The 21,959-nt window shown below is 37.7% G+C and overlaps 1 protein-coding gene and 1 long non-coding RNA gene across 3 annotated transcripts in view; both read right to left on the bottom strand.

The window, feature by feature from the left end:
• NKAIN2 (sodium/potassium transporting ATPase interacting 2) overlaps positions 1-21,959 on the bottom strand; it is an 878,265-nt gene that overhangs the window by 690,370 nt on the left and 165,936 nt on the right. The window lies entirely within an intron of this gene.
• LOC118500319 lies at positions 5,814-16,355 on the bottom strand. Its single transcript, XR_004902883.1, has 3 exons — positions 15,635-16,355; positions 15,488-15,496; positions 5,814-5,826 (listed from the first exon to the last, which is right to left on the bottom strand). It is a non-coding gene; the product is annotated as an uncharacterized LOC118500319 (long non-coding RNA).

Below are 21,959 nucleotides of genomic sequence, written 5' to 3'. Positions count from 1 at the left end.
CCTGAGAATGCAATAATCAGCTCTGATTACTACTTACCATTGTGCTTACAAAACATACATTCTCAGTACCAGTTAAAAATATGAGACAGCTAGATAGCTTCACAAATATGGAGATTGGACAGCCTTCTTCAGAGGAAGAGAGGCAGACAGAGAGGAAACAGAGAGGCAGAGAGAAAAAGAGAGAGGCATAGACAAGAAAAAGAGACAGAGACAAGATAAGAGACATATTGATAAAAAGGAGATAGAAACAGACAGATGGAGAGAGACAGACAGAGAGAAGAGAGAAAGCAAGAGAGACAGAGAAAGAAGAGAGGGAAAGCATGACTATGAGGAACAGTCACCTTGAATTACTAACCTGAGAAGGGACAGACCAAAGTTTGGATTTCAGGATTACAACTGTTCAGTGTACATTTGTGAAGATCAGTATTACTTTTGACATATCAAACAGATCCCAGTAATCTACTTTGTGTTTTTAACTTTAATGGAAATTTTCTTTCATATGTAGAAATGTGGAAAAGTGTCTTTAAAAGCACATGCCCAGACCTCATGGGAGGTCTGTCACTGTTTGTCAGAGAATGACCACAGAGGCGAGCAACAAGCCAATTTCTTCAGTCACACATATTGGCCCTCGGGGGCTTTACCTGTGCATCAACAGTGCTACAGTTCACCTGCGCTGCACTAGGGAGTTTACCAGATCTGACTGGTCAAGTGTCAGTCTGAACATGTCATCAGTTGCCAAAAGCCATTTATTTATTAGGGTCATGTTTTAGGCTGGCACACATGCTATTTAAAAGCTTGATCCAATTTCTAGTTATCGAATGTCTCCTTTGGAATCTAAGGGATCAGCACAAGTTTTTATGAACACTTATCCAAGCAATCATGCTTTTGCCACAGTCCCTGCTACTTCTAAATTGCTAATTTTAAGCTGGTCTTCTCAAAGACTGCATAATGGGGTTTGTTCTGATTCTCTTGGAACTGCCTCACACATGCCACTTCCTCTCCTACCCAAGGGGCTCCCTGGGCAAACTGACTCTTTAGGGAATAAAAGACACAACAATGCATTTCACGTTTACACATTTACTGAACTAATAATTCTCAAATATTTTACAAAGAGATGTACATAATATACAGTTCTGTTTTTTCTTTTTATAAAAGAATCCCTGACCTAAGATTATCTGTTTCCCTTTGAACAAAAGTGTTTGCATTTGGTTTGGATTGTACAACAGTTCTACTCTTTAGTTGTTAAGAAAATATGAATATACCCTGACTGGCAGGGTGGGGATGCAAAGTGAAAGACAGATAGAAACAGGTGAGATGAAAGAGCACATTCTCCCTTTTGACACCACTGAAAACATCTGACCAAAGCAGAGCAATTGGGTGCTCAAATATAAAAAACAAAAGAAACAAACAAAAAACACCAAAACCTGATATTCTGTCTCCTGACTGGACTTAATAGGTCATTGCAGAGTGAGCAAGACCGACAAGAGACTGTGGGCTTTAAACAGGACATGGTCTTATATGCCATTGTCTACTTGTTCTTTCATTTCTTTGTCTTTGCACCTGTAATCCCAAAACTCAAACACAGCCCCAGAGACACGAGGCCATGGAGCTGGCAGAGTATAGTATAGTATAGCTAAGTGAATGGAGACACTCCAGTGCTTCCCTTTCCTATGTCCCCTGTGTTCAGGGCAAACAGATACAAAAAGCATTGATACAGTGATCCAACTTGGTCTTTTGAATGTGAAAAAAAATTTCAATGAAAATAACAGGCTCTGGAGTCAAACTGCCTGGCTCATATACTAGCTGGTGACCTTGGGAATGGTACTATCAAATCTCTCAGTCCTTGTGATCCCACCTGCATAATGTGGACAATATTAAATGCCTCAGGAGGAGAGCATTAAATGAAATAATGTTTAGAAAGTGCTTAGCATTCAATAATTATTAGTAAGGAAAAGGAGAGGGAAGGGAAGGAAGAACAGGAGCAGTGAGTGACAGAGAAAAAGAGAACAGGTGCATTTTAGCAGAAGTGCTTTTAAATATAATTTTGTTAAGTAAATTCAATTTTCCACTTATTCTATGACAAAATCAGAGATGCTTTTTCTGTAAAAACTTACAGATATAATACAAAAACACACTCTAATCTAACTTTTAAAAACATGTAAAATAACTCTGATAAAATATGAGTATTTACTAAGCTCCCACCAGCAGTGGTACCAATAACAAAGAGAATAAAATACCCACTTTTTAAAAAATTAGCAGTTTCACAGAATTTTTTAACAATAGCCCACCAAAAATATACTTTATCACAAATAAGATTTTTAGAACTTGAAACTAAAGTTTCACAAAACAGTCCCTACGCTTGTTAAATATTTTATTCCAAAGAATCCTATTTTGTTCTATTTTGATCTTTACTTTCCATTTTTAAAAGGTGGTCATGACCCAGTAACTTGATATCCTGATCAACTAATCACAAATTGAAAAAAAAATAGATTTAAACTCAGATTTGTATATTTTAATTAACTCTCATCTAAATTCTCATGGTGGTTAACATTTGATGTGACCCAAGGGCAATAAAACTGTGGACTTCAGATATCAAAGTCTACAAAAGAGAGCATAATGGATGTAAAAAGTCATATTTCAGCCCTGGCTGGTGTAGCTCAGTGGATTGAGTGCAGACTGCGAACCAAAGTGTCGCAGGTTCGATTCCCAGTCAGGGTATGTGCCTGGGTTACAGGCCATGACCCCCAGCAACCACACATTGATATTTCTCTCTCTCTCTGTCTCCCTCCCTTACCTCTCTAAAAATAAATAAATAAAATCTTTAAAAAAAAGTCATATTTCATTGGTGTATCAAGAGGTGTTCAATGTAAGCGGTTGGCTAAAATGATCTGCCCTTCCAGCAGTCTGATAAACTTCCTTACAATAAACATCACTGCAGGTGGAGGTCTAGATCCCCATTAGTCCTGTGTCATTCTACTTCAAAAACTTTGTCACCTGACCCAACAAGACGGTTTAACCAATCCTGCCTTAAAAATATCATCACATCTGTCTTTGTAAATGTCAATCAATGCAGGGTGCTAGCCAGGTGCCTGTGGGCAGAGAGTGCAGCTACCCCTGAGCTACGAGAAGTAACTGTGGGACAGTTTTGTGATGGTCTGACAATAAATATTTGTCTGTTTAACAGAATTTAATCTGTGTGTGGCTTTCATTGTGCAGGCCCCGCTGGATACACTGCTAAAGGTTGTGCAGGTGGTGGACATGGAGTCCAGTTATCGCTAACAACAGTGACTGACTACAGAAACTCACCAAGAGGCTTTATTACTATGTATGGCCCAGTTTGCTTAGGCCAGCTAATCGCAGTTATTTCACTGACAATATCCTCTTAACAAATACATAGAACAGCTTATTTTATGAGGGGGACTCCCACAAAACCAGAATTATCTTCTGGAGGGCAGGCCCCTTGTAGTACAGGCTTCCCTCACAAGGTGAGTGTTCTAGGAGCCCATCTATATCAGTGCACCAGCTACATTGTTCTGGGAGGCTGCGTTCAGCTTCAACGAATTTTTTTAAGACTCTTCCAGTGCATTTGCCCATTTCATGACGGGGGATTTATGAGCGCTCCTCCCCATACAGCACTAAGTGTTCAGCAGTTTTTTACAAAAAACCCCGCATGACCCCCATGCCCCATTCTCCCTATTCATTCAATCTAGCCCTGAGCAAATTTTTTTGTTTCCTCAGATGAAAAAAGTCCTCAAAGGGAAACATGTTGCCAATGTGGAAGATTAGCAAAAGAATGGCAGAACTACTCAAAAGTATCAAAACCAATGAGTTCAAAAACTGTTTTGAGCAGTGGAAAAAACGTCTCAATAGGTGTATAGTATCAAATGGAGAGTACTTTGAAGGTGACTGCAGTTTAAACATGCAAGAATAAATATACTTTTATAAATAAAATCTGGGTATTTTTGCACCCCCACCCTTGTAAAATGAAATTCTGATTGGGCCTGACAGCTGCCCCTTCTGTGGGGGGTCTGGATTAGAGCCACTCAACAAGTTTATCTCCCCTGATGCTGGGACCTCTGCCTCATTTCACTCGCCATTGTTTGAACAAGCCAGGAGTGCTGAAATCTTGCACATGACATTGATTATCCCTGGAATATGTTCCTGTGTAAATTCTACTTATTCTGAAAGACCATGCAGAAAGCACATGCACTCTTTAACATCTTCTTGGCCATCTCTCCTGTCAGGAGCACCTAGAAGTTTCCTCCTTAAACATTGTGAGTTTTTTATGGTATACAGACAGAAGGATTATTTAAAGTCAATTCTACACAGACAATATACAGATGTTGGTAAATGTAGGTTTATAGTTGTATGAGAAACAGAGTTTATTCTTGCATCATTATTCATGGTAACCTGCATGTCTCTTTTCATACAAAAAACTGTAAAACTCCTTTTACCTGCTCCTGTATAACAGCAGTATTTTTGAACAGATTAAGCTTGATAGAGTAGAAGGATGATGAGCAGGGGAAAAGAAAAGGATGCAGAAGAACTGGAAGGCATCTAGCACAGGAATTTCATGGTGAGAGGATAAAGGCCCATTTCAAAGAGGACGGTCAGTAAGGAATGAAAAGATGGAAGAGTTCTAAACTTTGGGGGAGATTGATGGGATTGGTGACGGGCTGCCCAGTGGTTGCAGTGGCTTAATAAAGATATGGTAGCAAAAACTGACTCTTCTGAATCATGTTCCATTATCACCCTGGTATAATCATACCAGACTATCAGAACTAAAATTATTTCAGGAAACAAATGGATGGAGTTGGCAATAGAAATACACAGGACTGTGATTTTATTGTTGATATTTAAATGACTGTGCTATCTCCAAATAAAGTAGGCACTTTGCCAGAAGTGGTGCAAAAACAATAGGTAAAAGGGGCAATGATATTTGAGACATGAACACAGATACTAAGTATATCAAATCTAGGGGACATACTCCATTAAATGACTATCACATAGTGCATGACACATATAAAAATGCATATAATTATAACACTCTATGATGTACATGCACACACTTAGAGTTTAAACATGTATTAAATTGGTTTCCAAGAAGAATGCATTTATAGTAGTATGTTTTAGATGTTTGCAAATACTTGTAGTCATAGCTTTTTGTTTGCATTGATAAAAAGGTATTTAGGGAAGAATTTGTAGTTCTGAAATAGGCAATAAGTGGAAATACATTATTCTGTTTTCCTGAATATTCTTTTAATCTTTAAGTTCACTTTTCAAACAAAGCAGCTGATACATTTTAGTTCTCTCATTTCCTATCTCTTTTCTGCCTGCCTTTCTTTTTCTTTTTCCTTCAGTTATTTATTTTTCTTTTGAATTACCCTCTTTCTGGGAATTTTATTGCCGGCAAGTGGCTACTAATAAGTTCTTTTATTTCTCACAAATGTATATCTGAGTGCTCTCAGGCTTCATTTCTCTTCACTTAAGATCAATCATATAAGCAGGTATGTTAGAATGAAAGAATATGATTGTGATTGGTTCTTTGTTCAACTAAATAGTACTACAACTCCACTATCCAGGGGCTACAAGCCCCTCCACCCGTCAGAAGAGACTGGAGATGGGTGTAGCATCCAAATAATTTTTCCAATGTATTAAAAGTAGCTCATGTTCCCAGTTTGGAAAATCATTTATCTGGAAAAGTCAGTCACTAAGAAAATAATTAGCAGATGATATGACCTGCATTGAAATTAGCTTAATATTTTAGTCCATACAAATTGTAGACACACACACATAAAAATTCACTTCCTCCATGCATTTTCATTTCTAGTATTGGCATTTCCTGTCTCAATTTTTCGTCCAGGATCTCCATGCTGTCTTTGAAGACTAGAGCTCTAGCCAAAGCTTCATGGTGATCACCTGCCTCATTGATACCTATTGCTGAGCTCCATTCACCTGTGGGGATTCAGGCTGCTGCATTTGGAGCTGCTGCAGCTGCGCTGCTGCTCTGAGAAGGCAGTGCCCTCTGCACGCTTCTTAGTCACTACTCTGTACCTGTGCAGTCAGCCAGCAGGCAGGGGCTGCACGGCAGGCAGTTACCTCCCCCCAACACCAAATCTGCTTAGCTCTTCAGGGTGTAGTTTGGGTCATTCCCACTCACTTGGCCACACACACCCTTGGTGTGTACAGAATCCTATGTCTTAGCAATGTCCCTAGTATTGATAAGATACCCAGTTAGTAAAACAGTAACAAACACATTAAATACTTCATGGAAAAATGGTTGGTGAACAACTGCATTCTATCAGAAAGTTCTGAACAAGTTCTGGCTGGTGTTTCTCAGTGGATTGAGCACCGGCCTGCAACCAAGGGGTTACCAGTTCGATTCCCAGTCAGGGAACGTGCCTAAGTTGCAGGCCAGGTCCCCGGTAGTGGGTGCATGTGGGACAACCACACATGGATGTTTTTCTCCTTCTCTTTTTCTCTCCCTTACCCTCTCCCTAAAAGTAAGTAAATAAGTAAAAAAAGATTTTATTTATTCATCTTTAGAGGGGGAAGTGAGGGAGAAAGAGAGAGAGAGAAAGAAACATCAATGTGCGGTTGCTGGGGGTCATGGCCTGCAACCCATGCATGTACCCTGACTGGGAATCGAACCTGAGACACTTTGGTTCGCAGCCCGCACTCAATCCACTGAGCTGCGCCAGCCAGGGCGTAAATAAAATCTTTTAAAAAAAGAAAGTTCTGAACAAGCCTGGCTGTATCAAAGAAAACAACATCAAGTGGTAGGAAATGGTGGTACTATCCGAAGTGGTAGCTGGGTTCTTAAATGTTGAGTACATATTAACATGATCTTTATGCATATACCATCATGGCAAGAGCGTAATATTTACATAGACTGTGCAGGATCATCACACATTAACATTATTTTTCAGAAAAATGTAAGATATGTAAGCATCTTTCAATTAGCAAGTCTATGAAAATGTAATTATGGAACTCTATACCTTTGATGATACTGGTTTTTAATAAATGACTAACAATGAAATGAATCTTGGTGCCTTACCTTGTTATTTAAAATAATAAAACATTATTTTCATAAAGAATACTGGAATTGATCTGCTTTGTGTCAAGAAGGGATATCATAATTATCCTATGAGGAATGAAAGGGATGTAGAAAGGAAGTCCAATCATGAATTCAATTTACATATCTGGCTAGCATAATGCTCCAAATGGAGCCACTCATCCTTGTGTCTTTATAACTCACATCAGAGCTAAAGTCGGTTCAGCACACCAGCAGAGCTTTGCTCAAAGCTTAGAACACAGTGTGGGCAGTTCAAAGCTTGCCAACGTCTATTTATAATCCATACTAAGCCATTTCTCATTCTCAGTGGATTTGAAAATTCAAATACAATATAATACTGCAAGGGTTCTCCGTTCTCCCTCATTAAATTGTTTTCATGATTATTCTTCTAATTCTTTTTTTTTTTGCAATTAGCAGAAAAGAGATTTAGTACTTTCTTCTGGATAGAGCCAAGGTAAATGAAATGAGCACCATAGCCAGGCCAAGTTTTGAACTACCTAATGCCAAAGTAAAGCAGGTAGAGCATATACTGTAGAGCCAAAGCTGATTTATCAAAGAGTAATTTGGTGATGACATGTAGGGGGGATTATGGGTTAGGATAATAATTTTAAAAAATAATTCAGAAAAAAAAGAGTAGTCTGAATTAGGTTAGTGCTAAGGAGAAATAAAAGGAAGAATCAGACAGGAAAATTCAAAGCCATACGACAGCATGGGGTTACCAGAGGGAAGAGTGTCGGTGGGCGTAGTCAAGGGCAAAGGGAGTCAAACATGGTGACGGAAGAAGATTTGACTTTGGGTGGGGGCCACACATACATTATATAGATCACATACCATAGAATTATGATTTCATAAACTTGAAACCTATGTAATTTTATTAAACAACATCACCCCAATAAATTTAATTTTAAAAATAAATTTAAAAACAAATGGGAACACTTTGTTCTCCATAATTAACTCAGTGACCCAGCACCAGCACAAAGTTCTTCTATTTCTTCACAGACTCTTTATTTGACTCAAATAATGTTACCTTGGACAATATTCTCCCCTTATCCATGGGGGATATACCCCAAGGTGTCCCAGCAGTACCCAGCAGATGCCTAAAACCTCAGACAGTATCTAACCCTATATGTACTTTTTATTCCTATACACACATATCCATGATAAAGTTTAATTTATAAATTAGGCACAGTAAGAGATTAACAATGATAATAATAAAATAGAACAATTATAATATATATTATGATAAAAGTGATATGAATATATTCTTTCTCTCTCCATACAGTACAATACAATATCTCATTGTACTGGACTGACCCTCCTTATGATGCCAGTGATGATGTGAGGTGATGCAATGCCTATGTAATGAGATGAAGCAAGGTGAATGACATAGGCATCGTGATGTAGCGTCAAGCAACTACAAGAGTTACTTTAACATGAGCACTGCTGTGCCAGCACAGCTGATCTGACAATGAAGGTAGGTGCTACATGACTAACAGACAGATGGCATGTGCTCAACAAAGGGCGATGTGTTCCAGGCAGGACAGGGTGGCACACTGCAAGATTTTACCATGCTGGTCAAAATGGCATGTGATTTAAAACTTACGAACTGCATATTTCTAGAATTTTCTATTTAATATCTTCAGGTTGAGGTTGACCGTGAGTAACCAAACCCATGAAACAGGAACCTGAGCAGAAGGGGAGACTACTATATCGTTAATTACATTTTATAGTGTTTGCCCTGTACCCCGATCATACTGCAGTCTTGGAATGTCCACAATATTCAAGCCTCAGACATACCTGGAGCGTGTTACTCAGAGGGCGCCCCAAAACTGTGTTTATTTACCTCTGGAAGCAAAGGTACAAGTTATGATAAATAAATTTGGTTATTATTGTTATATATTAACATTTTTATTGGAAGTCATATATGAAGTATCTTTACGTAGAATCAATCTTTCAGGAATAAATTTTTCTCTATCACTGTGGTATAGCACTCTGATGCAGTCCTGGAGTTCAATAAATATTGAATGAGTAAATTGCAAAAATTGTATTCAAACTAACAATGATTATGATTCAGTGTAGAAATGCCAACATGATCATAATGAAAGGCAAATGATATTTTTCCTTTGGGTAACCTTTATTTGCAGTGCATTTATGCTTGTATATGTAATCAGAACCAAAGAGAACACCTAATACATTCTATTTAGAAAGTGGTATAAATACTGATTTTTACCATTCCTCCCTTATAGAATTCACTTGATTTTTATGCACATGACTCATTGTTCACCTTTATAAGCAATGACTCCTTAAAATCTGTCAATGTAGCACCAAACAATTATCATTCCTTTCTAAAGCGCTGACACTCCGTATTTCCATAATATATGAGGCCTGTCCAGAAAAAAGTGCAGCCATTGTTAGTATATGGAGAATGGTTTGTGTTACATTAATGTACCCTAGTACCAAGGAGAATGGACTGGAATGTGCAAATGTGAACAATGATAACTTCATTGTACTAGTCAGTGGGGTTGGTAGATGCCATTGAATGAGCTGTCTACTGTGTGGCTATTGCATTCAAAATGACTGAGCGGGTACAGCAACAAATCTGCATCAAATTCTGCATTGAGCTTGAACATTCCTCTGTAAAAACAATTCAGGTGATTCAGAAGGCTGTAGCTATGGGCAACTGGTGATTGGCAGCTTCATCATGACAATGTGCCCACTCATGCATCACATCTCCTGCAGAGTTTTTTGGTGAAACATCAAATCACCCAGATGACTCAGCTTCCCTATAGCCCAGACTTGGTGCCTTGAAACTTCTAGATTTTCCCAAAACTAAAATCACCTTTGAACAGAAAGAGATTTCAGACCACCAATGAGATTTAGAAAAATATGATGGAGTAGCTGATAGCAACTGGGAGAAGTGTGTGAGGTCCCAAGGTGCCTACTTTGAAGGGGACTGAGGCATTGTTGTCTTATGTACAGTGCTTCTTGTATCTTCTTCAATAAATGTCTCTGTTTTTTATATTACATGGCTGCATACCTTCTGGACAGACACTCTGTCTCTGTCTTTGTCTCTGTCTGACTCTCTCTCTCTACACACACACACACACACACACACACATAGTTGAAACATTAATAGATTATTTTTAGAAAATGAATCCATTCACCATTTTTATTTTTTTACAAAAAACAAGATGTTTGTAAAGGGAAAGCAGTGTGTGAAACTCTGATGAGTAGGCAGATGTCAATTTAAGAAAATTGTTACTCTGTCCTATTTGCTATTGTTGAAAGTATTTATATGAAAATGAGGAGTTAACTCAATAATCATAATAGTTCTGGATAAATGCACCTTTCATATTATTGATCTCGCTAGCTCAGATCTGCTACAAAATTGTTGTTCTCTTTTCTCTCTATGTAGATACAGCTTCAGTCAGTCACAGTTTTCAGACTTGAATAGTTCTTTAAATAATCTAATTTAGAATCTGACATTCAAAGCCATTCCCTTCAGTGAGTGGACATGAAGAATAAATAAAATTTCCACAACAAAGCTACTCCAAAGGCAACAACAACAAAAGAGAGATTATATGGGAGTTTCTGGGTGTCACTTGACAGCATCTTCAGTTTGGCCTGGTCCAGACAGTCGGGAAAAGACCAACGATCACATGTCAATACTGTTGAAGCCACGTCATATGATGTTTTACTATTTTGATCACTTATGTGCCAGGCTTTGTGCTAAGTGGTAGGGATTTAGTATTTACCTCAATGATGAACGAGTTTACGTCTATAGATTGTACAGTTTACTGGAGCAGAGAGACAATTAACCAAGGAATCACAGTAAGATGAGAGATGGGACACTTCACAGTACTGCCACTAACAATAATCATGCTGTCTTGGGGTGTGATTTTGAACTCCTTTCCTAATGAACAACAAAAACAGCAAACAAGGATTTAGCCTGCCGATATGTAAGAGATCTATTGGTACTTCAGGTATGTTGGGTTAAAAAGATGCAATCCATCACCTGGTGAGAACAGCACGTTTACCTTCTATCTTTATATTAACGCTATAAATCTGCAGAGTATTTTTAAGAGATAATTTAAGAACTTAGATTCCTAAACACATGGGGGGAGCTTAAAATAAAATGGAAAAAAGATGACAAAGTGTCTTCTTTTGTCAAAAAGACGACAAAAGTACTTCATAGAAAGTACTCTGTTTTCCCACTCTAAAATCCTATGTACTTATTGTTGGGAACTGCCCTGCCTGGTATCAGAAGCTGTAACCCCCACCAAGGCTAAGGCTGAGGGAGTGGCCTTGGACCATAAGCCAGCAAGGAGACAAAAGCTTATCTCCCTGGCAGGAGCGCTGCTTCTGCTGCTTCATTCATAACTGAACCCCAATGCTTGGTTGGTTAGCCAATGACGGGTAAGATTCCCCAAGGGGGGAATGATCTAAGACAGGCACGGCCATGTAGGAGGCCCCCAAGAAAGGACTTTGGGGGCTACAGCAAAAGGGGGTGATGAACCCTCGCTCCTCGGCTTTGATATAGCCTGAGTCCTCAACTTCTGGGAGAAAATCTCCTTATCTCTTGGTTGCCTTAGTTCCCTTGCTCCACCTAAGCCTGAAACAATGACACAGTGGTGCAGCTCTGTAGTGAAAAGGGCGGGTTCCCCGGGTATCAGGCCTAAGAAAGAATATGTAAAATCCTGTGAAACCTGCTTTGTTTAGAATGCTCTCAGTTGAATGATAAGGGTCCAAGGAAGAAGTAAGTTTGTTCTTTAAAGTTTTACAGCTGTTTGACCCTGACTCAAAATAGGCCCTCAGACTTCCTAGTTATCTATTGTTTGATCCTTACTTCCTAGCAATGAGTAATGAGCTTTTACCTGAATTCTTATTGAAACAAAACCAATTAAAAGCCTCTCCAGAGGGTTAACGGCTCGCTCTCCCTACCAGGGAGGGTGGCCAAGCGGCACTCTCTTCACCACAGAGAGTGGCCATTCTGTTCCTACTTCCCTATAGGACTTGGTTGTCTCTGTGTATGTTTTTCTGGCATGTTGACGAGCCATCCACAGCATTCCTCGGTCACTGCTGGCTGGTATCCGCCACAACCTATGGCCTCCATTCCTTAGTTGCCAAACTCCTGGAATAATTTCATACTTTTAATCCTCACTCCTCACTCAGGCCTCTGAGTAAAAGCTGTTGAATACCAAGGTAAATACAAATATTCTGTCCTGGACCTTCAGCTGCTTATTCTCACTTTTGGCTCATTTGCATTTATTAAAATTCAATTGCTTGGCACTACATTTTGTCTGTGGACTCGTGGCTTTAATTAATAAAGTACATGTATTTGTGGTAGAATTTAAATTCTGAGTCTTTTAAAAATAGAAGTTACCCCTTGTTCCTATGTCTTTACCAAGCTATCAGTTGTCACTCTGATGATGCTAAGAAAGTGGCTTTTTGGAGTAGCATGAGATGTTAAGGAGATCAGGGGTTTGGCTTCTTTTATTAACCAAGTTACTAGAAATACTTCATATTATGGCATTCTTCTAAGAATGTCTGCATTCCTTCTTTTCAGAAAATTTAGAAATAAAAAATTGTTTTCATAGAGCATTAGTATGTGAACTTGCTAAAGTGTTCATATGCCTATTTATGTCATAGTAAAATTCACTGGCAGAGATTAAATATAAGAAGACATAGATAAAGAGGCCAAGATCACAGGAACCCTATCAGATAAAACCCTCCATTTCCACATTTCTCTCTCTAATGTGCTAATGGGGAGATGCAGCCTCTGACCTCTCATTCCCTGCAGGTAATACCTATGTCTAACACAGACAGCCCTCTGGAAGTAATGTTTAAGCTTCATCCCCAAGCTGGCAACCTCATGTGGCAAAATAAATGCAGTAATGTACTTCAACAACACTAAAGTGACTTTTTATTCTTCACATGTTCACAGCGTTAAGATTGGGATGAATCTTCAGTTAATCAAAAGTCATACTTTAATTGGAAGTACTCTTCCTTTCTTGGTGGTAAATTGAACATAATATATCTTTGAATTGATGACACTCTAGAATGGATGAAATATAATTGCTCTGAAGCTGTAGGGATTTCAGATGTGGTAGCAACAACCATTAGAAATATAGTAGGTCAAATGAAAACCCTGTGGGTTTCTTGTTAATAAAGATGCAGCAGAGTGGATTCCCTGCCCATGTGTCCCAGTGACCTCCGCAGTGCACCTGCACAAAGAGGTAGCTCCATCTCCTATTAACAGCACGTTAGAATACAAGTGCCAGGATCTCATTTTCATAAATAATGCAAGCTATGGAGCTATTTTACCTTGATTGCCTATTCTCTATTCTCCAAAGCTTATAGCTTATACCCAAATGATGTAACCTTACCATTTGCATTAATTCATGAATTTGAAACCGACCCTTTACAAGTTCCCCGGGGTAGTTTAGTTTCATTTGTATGCATGTAAATAGCACCAAGGCTGACATAAAAATTAATGAACTATTTATTTAGGAGCCTAAGCCTGGCTCCTAAAAATCAAGCAAATAGTTAAGTTTATTAAAATAAAATTAAAGCTATAAAGTCTTAAATAATGACAATATAAAAAAATTGGCAGTATTCAATTTTGGAAAATGTAAGGTAAAATCAAACGTAAGAGGAGAAGAAATAATTGAGGGACACTAATTTCACTTTTTTGATGTTATCACCATACTCACACCAAAATATAGTTCTGATTCTTGTATCACCATGTTCAGGAGGCAGGAGGCCTGACATTGGTAGTTCAAAGGATCCAGGGTTTAGACCAATATAACTGAGTGTTTTAAAACTGTATTTAACTAGTGACAATACCTGTTTGCATTTCTATAATCTTAATTATAAATGCCTTGTAGTACAAATATTTTTATATTTTCTATCTATAAATCCATCAGACAATAACTGTCTAACTCGATCATGTCTCTTTACAACATCTGCCAATAGACGCCACTGCCAACACCCCAGAAGAACCTTTGGTTTCAGGTTCCATATTTGCCTTTAATTTTGAAGTCATTGAAGTCTCCGCATTTTTTTTAGGTTTTTCATTTTCAAACATGCAACATAGCATAGCTTTCTCCAATTCTCACTGCTTTCAGGGACCCAAATTGAAAAGAGTCAAACACTACAAAAGGAGAACATATTTTTCATTGTTTAATTTGACATAGCCTATTGGCTGGTGTGGCTCAGTGGATTAAGTGCCAGCCTGTGGACCAAAGGGTCAGTGGTTCGATTCCCAGTCAGGGCACATGCCTGGGTTGTAGGTCAGGCCTCCAGTTAGGGGCCTATGAGAGGCGACTACACACTGATGTTTCTCTCCCTCTCTTTCTCTCACTCTTCTCTTCTTTCTAAAAATAAGTAAATAAAATCTAATTTGAGATCACCTAAATATGCTTATTAATCTTTATTATTTAATATAGTATATAATGTGTCTCAATAAGAGTGCACAGATACTTACTTTTTCCCTTGAGGGATTTCTTCTAAGTAAAAGGAGAATGTATAAATGAATGAAAAGATGTTTATACCAATGAATTATATTTTTGGTAGGTTACCTTTTTTCCCTCTGTCTGTCTTTGTTATGTCAAAGAACCAAAGTCAAACCAATGTAAGTTCTTTAAGGAGTGAAACCCACAATTCTCATGAGCATAAAATGCACTTGATCAAAAAATAAACAGCAAACGAGAAAAACATTTAACTGGTGTGGAAGGCAGAGGGAACTGGGATAAAGGACTAGGAGATGTCCACGCAACTATTTTCGGCATTCCACCTGAAACAGCCTAGAGAGGCCAGAAAGCAAATTACTGTTTCAACAGAGAACAACAGACTCCAGCTAGTGACACATCCTGGTTCACAGATAGAAAAAGTTAAAAATATCCACTTTGCAGAATCCTTTCTTGTTCCATATAAATCATTCAGGGCCTCGAAGTAATTCACTAAGTGGTGCTGGTTGGTAGGACCATCGTGAACTGGCACTGGGCCAAGACAGTTGGCCAAGCCTATCACCTGGAGACCCCTGAAATGTTACAGGAATGGCAGACCTGATGTTTCTAGATTCCTACCACATGGTGCAGCCATAAAGGGTAGCACTGAATGAGATGAAACACGATTTATAGGCCGGTTCCATGTAGCTATGTTTATAGACAACAGACAACAAAATATTACATAAGAAAGTGCTTGAAATAGATTGTATTTAATGCATGATATCTATGAAAACTAGAGTTTGTTATTAAAACACATTAGCCTAACATAAATAGAAGTTTATTTAAATGCCTCAATATAATACTTCTATCTTCTGATGACACATTATGTTAGATTTGCTGTCAGCTGACAAAGGCTGCTATGTGCTGCAAGTTGCTCCTCTTCACACAGGAGCAGCACAACTACATCTAATCTCTAATATCCTTCTGAGAAAAAAGATATGCAGTCTGGAATGAAATGCAGGTCTGTATTTATAAACAACTATTTCCAATGACAGTATCAAAAGACAGGCATTTGCTATTATTAATAAAATGCTATGTTTCCAATCATAACAGATTCAATTGTATTTTACCATTTTAGTAAGGTAAAATTATCTGTCACTAAGTAGGCATATGCTGACACAAACCTCAAAGGGCCCATTAATCAGAATAAACATCTTTGAAGAAACAAAATTTCCAAGATTTGACAGGATACACATAGTAAAAAATTTCTCACTCATGCTACTCTCAGATAACCAAGGAGTTTATGATTAGAGAGAAAAGCGTATTCAGATCCTATAATCGATAAGAATAAAGCATGTTAAGACGCCACAGATGTAAATAAGATAAGGCATCTGTCACTTAAATATGGTAAAAATTATATTTAAAACTTTGCTTACTAGTTAATAATTTAACATCCTTTAAGGACATAATTTTGAACTTTAAGCATTCAAATTAAAGTATAAAGTTTGTTATCATGTGCTCTTCTTTGCACATTTGCTAACTTCCAATTTCTAACTACCACGGAAACTACTTTCTTGGTTGGAAAATAACCTATTATTTAAGAGTACAAGGGCATAATATTTACTTGAAATTTTTTGAGAATAGTAAGCTATCATCAATATTAATAAGCAAGTCCTGTGAGCCTTTCTAGGGGAAAAATTAGTGTTTACTATTTATCTTTATTATTAGATTAAAATTTATTCCATCTTTCAGAAGAGAAGAACACAAGTTAATTCAGGTAAAGGAAGAGAGAAGGAAGAAACGAGGAAGGAAAGATGGCTTAACAGTAACAACATTTAAGGCAAGATATCATCTATATGTTTGATTGTTTTCCCTTCTCACACATCCTTCTATAGCTTTGAATATTGTCAAGATGTAGGCTTTTAGACTTTATACTTAGATGACACTGATCCAGGAAAATTGTAATTGAAAGTGAAACCTTCCCATTTATCAAGATTATAAGCTAATTTGTTGAAAAAATCAAAATAAATTAATTTGAGTATGTTTGGTACTTGACTCCAGCCATAAATTTTATTAATGCTTTGTTAAAATAACAATGAAAATAATAACAATAAATGACAGATACATAATGTGTACTCAGACAACTGATCCTGTTGGAGACTTTCGATTTTTTAAATAATCAATCTGTGCACTACTGAGTAAATATTTAAGCATCTACCAAGAAAATCCTCAAGAGAGACTTATAAATAAAATCTTTATGTAAATTTAAAAAAGAGTTAGCAATGTTTTAATGCCTTAACTTTATAACAAAGATGGCTAATTTGGACTTCTATCTGATGGAGTTGACTGCATCAAAACAGTGCCAATTCATATGTTTACTTGTTCATTTTTTAATCACACTTAAATTTATCATCTTTAAAATAGTGAGGTTACTATTAAGGGGCTAGTAGAAGGGAATAAAAGGGAATTGTCTCTTTTTGAGCAACTCCAGGTACCTGGCTTGGTGCCTTACATAAATTATTTTAAAGGATTCCTCAGGAAATCCTTTAGTATGCAAGAATTGTTGACTCTACTTTTAATTTTCAGAAAACAAGCTCAGAGTGCAGTTATGGGGAGGGATTATTTCTGAAGGCCAGGTTCTTTCTGTTACCTTCTCCCATTTCCAAATATTTTGCTTATAACTGCCTTGTTATTTTTTTATCACCTGGCCAAGTATAGTTTCTTGAGACCTTTTTATAAGAAAGCAGACTAATGTAGTTCACCAGTTTTAAATAATTTCTTCAACTATAACACTGGTACACAAAGGTGTGTGGATCTTCAATATATAGAAATATCACATTTAACAGTAAATCACCTGGCTGGTGTAGCTCAGTGGATTGAGCACGGGCTGTGAACCAAAGTGTCGCAGGTTCAATTCCCAGTCAGGGTACATGCCTGGGTTGCAGGCCATGACCCCCAGCAACCGCACATTGATGTTTCTCTTTCTCTCTCTTTCTCCCTCCCTTCCCTCTCTAAAAAATAAAAAATAAAAATAATAAATAAAATCTTTAAAAAAACAGTAAATCAAATGGTAATGCTTTAAGAAAACACTCAATGTGCTATTTTTAATTAGGGCAACAATCAAGATGAGGAAGGAGAAAGACACCTGGAGATTACTTAGATGCAATCTATGGGATGTGGGGTAGGGAAGGTAGGAAGACAGCAGTTATAACTGGATTATGCTTTCCTTCCTAGCATAAGTGGAGAGCTTACTGACCTCCGGGGAAAATGTCAAAGGAGCCTATTTTCTTACATATCAGCTGAGCAGGACCTACAGTAAAGTGGTAAATTATGCCTAGTTCAGACACTCGAATCATACTCTCCCTTTTGGGCTAAACTGAGCACAGGAATGTTTTCTCCCCAGGGCAAAATTGAGAGGAAAAAAAAAATCCCTTCCTTCCACCCACAGCAGTAAATATTTGAAGACGTTCAGGGGCAGATTGATTTTCAAAACAAACAAAAACAAAACAGCCTTTCTATGCACACTATTCAGGGGTCCCCGGAGGTACCCTGAGCAGGTTGGTTGGTGGATGCTATCACAGAATCTGAAAAAAAATTTGTTTTAGATTATTTGTCCTCTTCCTTCTCCAAAAGCCCTGTGGGCAAAACAACCAAATTCAGAGCCACTTCTGCCCAAGGACTAACACATTCTAGTCTCAATAGGAAATTTCCCAACGATCTGAACTCTGCCTGGGATGACAGCATAGATGACTGTGGGCAATCTGGCACTACACTGGAAATCCACACTTAGCCAGGAGTGAGAGAGTTTTATTAGCCATTCCAGTATCATGGAAGGTCACCCCAATTATTCTTTTTATCTATAGTTAGCTTACTGCACATCCATTAATACATTTCACCTGCAGCACAGTCCTAATGGAAAATGAATAAAATTCTTTCATACTTCACAAACAGCATAAAAACTACTTTTTGTGAGATCCTTAATAGAACATGAACAGTTACCATTATAGTGGAAGGCAGGCACATGGACTTAAAGGATGTCCTTTGCAAAAATAGGGGAACATAAGCCTTGTGTGAATCATCAAATTTACAACAATGTAACTCTGGGGGAATGCACACTCGATGTGGCTCACCCTAGACAGTCAGAATGACTATCTGCTTAGCTTTCATTTAATCTGTGGCATGGTCAACTTTTAAATGTTTTATTTAAGAGTAGTAAGTCAGAAAACTGGATGCCAGTGAAAGACATTTTATGTCTTATACCCATATGTATCTTAAAACATGAAAAGTGTCCTTTCAATGCGTTAAAAAACAAAGGATTTAATATATTATCTAATACTGGTCAGACTGCTAAACTGAATAGCTGTTACCATATTGTTTCCCTTATAATTGTCCAAATGAGTTTTTCATACCCCAGTTGTATTATCACTTATTAATTATAATGAAATGAGTTAGATTAATTAGCACAGTACAATGACAGAAAGTGCTATGAACAGAGATAGGTGAATACCCTTGTGCCTTCAGAGCCCTATTAAGGAAGTTAATAATGATAACTGTCGAATATGCTTCCTTATGCTATAGAGTATGGAAAGTTTGTTGTATGAGTTATCCTATTTAATACTCATGACACACCTATGAGGTAGGTGTATCATTATCCTGGTTTTACTAGTTAGGGAAAAAAAAAGGCTTAGAGTTCATGTAATTTGTCTGGGTTCTCAGAACTGGTAAGTAGTAGAGCTGGCCTTCAAACCCTTGTAGTGTGACTAAGATTATGAGCTCATAATGTTTTTGTTATATAGTTTACTTTAGAGGCAGACAAAGCAAGAGAGTTTTATTTAGGTATCACAGGGAATAACAAATCCAAGAGACAGTGAATAAATCTGGAAGTGATTCTACTTAATTCCCACTATTAAAGATCACCTTTGTCATTTGACTTATTTTAAGATCATCCCAGCTTTGGTCCTTCCAGTCCCACATTAGCCTGCCATTAAGTATTTTACTAATAATCTGCTTTAAGTGATCCCTATTCATAAAGGAAATCTCTGTGTTTTCTGTTCTGCACCTTTTCATAGGTTTGTACCTCATCCCTCTGAATCATCACATTCAATGTGTATTAAACTCAAATACCTGTTGTACGGATTTGATTGAATAGTAGTATAGACCTTTGTGTTAATTTCATTTCTCCTGAAGGAAGACTCAAGATTTTGGTTGATATTTTTAATATTTTTATCCATTAAGTCTAGCAACCCTGGTCTATTTCCAGACCAAGTCATTCTCCCACTCTGCACATGTTCTCCCAAATGTTCCACCATCTTCAACCTCTGACAGTGGCTGGGACTCTCCCCCTCTCCCCACACCTCCATTTTCAGCAGAAGTTCACGCTTCATAAGAAAACAGAACGATCCATTTTCACGAGCAGATAAAGAAAACTTCTCTCTTCCAGTCACACACTATTGCCTACATGTCATCCATTCCTTCTTCCTTCCTGCTAGGATATGTAACTTTCATCCCTGTGCCTGTGGCTGGTCTGTGTTCCCTTCTCTCTCATGTATGCCATTCTCTCTCCTGGAAGGAGAGAGAAGAAAACAGAAGGATGTAGAAGCAAGGTCAGTGGAGGTCTCAATCCCTTCCCCACACCCATCCATTCCACACCCTCTCTGCCTCTGCCTCCACCACTCCTTCAGCTCCCAACCCAGAAACACTGCTCAGACCAGAGACCATTAAAAACACCATCTTTGGCTTCCTTCTCACTAGAAATATAACATAAAAGGACCAAACTGACCACAAAAGACCACCTCAATTTTTTTTCTACATCTCTCTACCCTACAGTAAATGAGCCTTCCCCTTCACCCTTTGAATTGTGATGTCCTTCTAAATATTTTAAGTTAAAAATTCCAATGGACATATTCATCCCTCATTCCTCATGTTAACTGGTAAGCATTCCACAGCACTACTTCCTCCTGCTGTTCGGGAACCCCTGTGTAATCCAAGTTTGTTCTCTGACTATACTTCTCAGGATACTTCTACACCTCACTTCTGCCCACAGTTATTTAATATCAGAGGACTGCATTCTATTCTCACAGTATGCTCTCTGCCTACCCCCTGTCCTTCCTGCCAGTAACTTTAAATGCCATGTCCATGGCATTGACTTCCAATAGAAGGACCGATGGGAGTCATTCTAAAAGACAGCAACCTTCAGGGAACACAGGATCAGGTATTTAAGTACTCATTAAGAATCTGTTCATCAAAATTATAATTGTAGACTTTTAAGTTTCATTAAATAAAACAAACGGACATTCCTCAAATAAACACAGGCTCAAATTAATCTCTTATGTCTTTAGAAAAGTGAAGAACTTTGCTTTCTTTCTTTACTACTATTACTTGTACTGTCTATTTTCACTTTTATTAAAACATAAAACAGGCATATACATAAAATCATTCTGGATATACATTATCATTGCCTTAGTTTTATGACTTAGAAGACAATAATTACATTTTATGAAATGTACTTTACTATTTAAAAACCAACTGGTTAATTATTTCATTGAAACCAAGTGTGACATTATTTTGATTGTGTATTAAGAACTTGACCAAAATGTGGCCATTATTCAATCCAACATATGACCAAAACATTGAGACAACAACATCAGCAACCTAATAAGAATCAAATGTTTGAGGTGATTTGTGAGGGCCACAGGTGCTCAGAGAAAGAAGAGTCATTGTCAATGTCAGCTATCTGGGGCATTCGCCCTTCCCAGGGGTGTCCAACTCAAGGTCTCAGGCCACATGAGGCCCAGGGCAGCTATGAATGCAGCCCAAGACAAAATCATAAATTTACTTAAAAACTTTTTTTTTTGCTCATCAGTTTTCATTAGTGTTTGTATATTTAATGTATGGCCCAAGACAACTCTTCCTCCTCCAGTGTGGCCTGGAGACACCAAAAGGTTGGACACCCCTGGCTGATGCAACACTGAGAAAGCCAACAGTGGCATGGATGGTCCCTTCCACAACAGCACTAGTTTTCCGCCTGCTCTTCTAAATTACCTCTCACACAATTTGAAAGTAACATTTAATTTTTTTGTAAGTTTAAATGGCAAGGGATATAGGCTTTAGCGTACCAAAATATTGATGTTTTGGAATAAGGCACATACTTTTCAATGAAATGAGTAACTTAATACTCAAAAGAATTACACGAACAAGATCTTTTTAGTCGGAAGTCTCAGCTGGAAATCTCACCTTATTCCTATTTTTTTGAGCTCACATTTCCATCACCACTGAATTTTATCCTAATGTAGTAAACTTTATGCTTCAAAGTCTTTTTATTGATATTTCTCTGCAATAAAAATATACATTTAAAAATTGCTTATAAAACATTTCCTGTGACTATATGACCCTTAAGGGTAAAACAAAAATTTCTTCTGGGCTGACTTATAATTAAA

The sequence above is a fragment of the Phyllostomus discolor genome, chromosome 4 (assembly GCF_004126475.2).
Source record: "Phyllostomus discolor isolate MPI-MPIP mPhyDis1 chromosome 4, mPhyDis1.pri.v3, whole genome shotgun sequence".
Lineage (NCBI taxonomy): Eukaryota > Metazoa > Chordata > Mammalia > Chiroptera > Phyllostomidae > Phyllostomus > Phyllostomus discolor.
Note: the sequence above shows the minus strand (reverse complement) of the source record. Positions and strands in the feature narration are given on the sequence as shown.